This window comes from Poecilia formosa, unplaced genomic scaffold, assembly GCF_000485575.1.
Source record: "Poecilia formosa unplaced genomic scaffold, Poecilia_formosa-5.1.2 Scaffold1093, whole genome shotgun sequence".
NCBI lineage: Eukaryota > Metazoa > Chordata > Actinopteri > Cyprinodontiformes > Poeciliidae > Poecilia > Poecilia formosa.
Genome location: NW_006801032.1, coordinates 17023 through 19520, shown reverse-complemented (window position 1 = coordinate 19520; position 2498 = coordinate 17023). Strand labels below are relative to the sequence as shown.

The 2498-nt window shown below is 38.0% G+C and overlaps 1 long non-coding RNA gene across 1 annotated transcript in view; it reads right to left on the bottom strand.

Annotated features, from left to right (window-relative positions):
- LOC103132507 (uncharacterized) overlaps positions 1 to 2498 on the bottom strand; it is a 16602-nt gene that overhangs the window by 4504 nt on the left and 9600 nt on the right. The window contains exon 3 of the long non-coding RNA XR_475572.2: positions 1280 to 1382. This is a non-coding gene — a long non-coding RNA (uncharacterized LOC103132507). The remainder of the gene's footprint in view (positions 1 to 1279; positions 1383 to 2498) is intronic.

The following is a 2498-nucleotide window of genomic DNA, read 5'->3' as shown; positions in this document are numbered from 1 at the left end:
CTTGCGTGGCCTGGTACCAATTGGTCCACGGACCGGTACCAGTCCACGGACCGGGGCTTGAGGACCATTGGTGTAAAGCACACCCTCACTGGACTCTAGAGCAGTGGAAACGCTTTCGATGGAGTGACGAATCACGCTTCTCCATCTGGCAACCTGATAGATGAGTCTGGGTTTGGCGGTTGCTAGGAGAACGATACTTGTCTGACTGCAATTGTGCCAAGTGTAAAGTTTGGTGGAAGGAGGATTATGGTGTGAGGTTGCTTTTCAGGAGCTGGACTTGGCCCCTTTGTTCCAGTGAAAAGAACTCTGAATACTAAAGACATGAATGGCAGAGTCTGGTGTGGCTGAACTTGACTGGCCTGCACAGAGTCCTGACCTCACATGGTTTGTCACCGTGTGATAAACCATGTGTGTTTATCAAATGGTGACAAACACCTTTGGGATGATTTAGAGTGGAGACTGAAAGCCTTCTCTTCCAATATCACTAAGTGACCTCACAAATGTGCTCCTGGAAGAATGGTCAAAAATCCCCATAAACACTCCTAGACCTTGTGGATCACCTTCCCAGAAGAGTTGAAGCTGTTCTAGCTGCAAAGGGTGGACCAACATCATATTGAACCCTCTGGATTAGGAATGGGATGTCAGTTAAACTCATGTGAGTTAAGGCAGGTGAGCAAATACTTTTGGCAATATAGGGTATGTAGGCCTTTGAAACACAGGGCAAATTATATTGAGGAATTGAAGTTTTTGTCCAAGTCATAAGTTAAAAATCTGGTTCTACTCAAAAGAGTGCAATGAAGCATGTGTCTTAAAGATGACAAAACTAAAGGACTGGACTTTAACTTGGATTCTTAAGGCCTGAGTCCACTCTGGGACTCCACTCTGACTCTTTCAGAATGTCAGTGCCCATCAGTTTTTTCAGTTCACGGCTCCAAAACAAGCTGCTTTTCTATTGCCATTTTTAAAACTTCCTTAAAATCACACTAGTTTTCACAACCTTTTAACACAGTATGTGTTAGTAGGTTGTTGTTTCTGGTTTTACTTTGTAATTTATTTCATTCAGTTTTTGTTTTCTTTCATATTAGTTTTTAGTCATTTCTTGGTTTGATGTGTTTTAGTACTGTACATCACTTGTTTAAACAAATTACTTTTAATCTCAGTGAGACATGTCTAGTTAAATAAAGATTAAATACATACAAATATGCTTTATAAATAAAACAGATTTCAATTTGGATTTAATTGCATTATTTATTGCATTATGTATTTATACTTTACATACCTTCTTAATCTGGAGTTATCTCTGTTTCTTGGTGTACAACAACTTTGGTAACAGACATATCTGGGTGCTGCTCCTTTGCCTCTTTAATAGCCTGAGCCAAAGCCTGAAGAGTTACCATGAGACAGAAAAAGCTGGATTAGTAAAACACAGCATATAAAATACATGTTAAAATTACAATTGTGGTGTCTAAGTTAAAATGAAACTGTGCTGTAGATATGAAAAAGACCATAGCTCTCACTTGGTGTACATGGTATAGATATGGTCTATACGTTTTCAGTTCAATGTACCTTAAATGGTTTTCATGGAATGGGATAGAATTATTTTAAAAATTAAAAATAAAATTCTGGTACATCTCACCCTGGTGATTACCCATGGTGAGCTTTGCGCAAAGTGCATGTTGTTCTTTTTTTTTTTTTTTTTCATTCTTTTACCCCCTATGGTATGGAGCGGGGAAACACAGACTGGCCCTGTCCCAATACTCGCACTCCCACCCTCGTTCCGCCCTTTTGTCCTTCAAAAGGGTTCATGTTGAAGGGTTTGAGTGCGTAGTGTGTCAGCAGGGTGATTCTTTTTTTGCGGCAACATTTCAGCTTCAGGACATTTGAAAAAAAAAAAAGTATTAATATTTTAAGTTTTAAATATTGTGTTACAACACTGACATGTTGAAAGAAATTAATAATGGGCAAGTTCAGGATTGGATAAATTAATAATTACAGGTGTTTTTTTTCACCATTGTCTCTGAATCTCTGAATGTGTTCCACCCTGTTAGGGACATTTACATATAGACCACAAATAGTTAAACATGTCAATTTGGGGAAAAAAATGACTTTCTTAAAAAGAGTGTGTCCCTTTTACTATATAATATGTTTTATTTTTGAAATTGTAACACATGATATAGTTACGAATCCTTTATGTCTGTATTGTAAAAAAGAAAAAAATGTTTTTTTTACTCATTATTACTCATTGAAAATATTGGTAATTTAAAAAAAATATATCAATATGTGCATTTATTGGTCTTCAATTCCCAACATGGCAGTGTTGTAGTACTCGAGATCGGTCTTGGTCTCGATACCGGTCTCAAGACCATTTATTGATGGTCTCGGTCTCGTCTCGGACTCAACTGCATTTGGTCTCGGTCTTGTCTCAGTCTCGGACGCTGAGGACTCGGCATTTTATTTCAAGACCAGTCGAGACCGCAACTGTTAAAATATCACTAAAC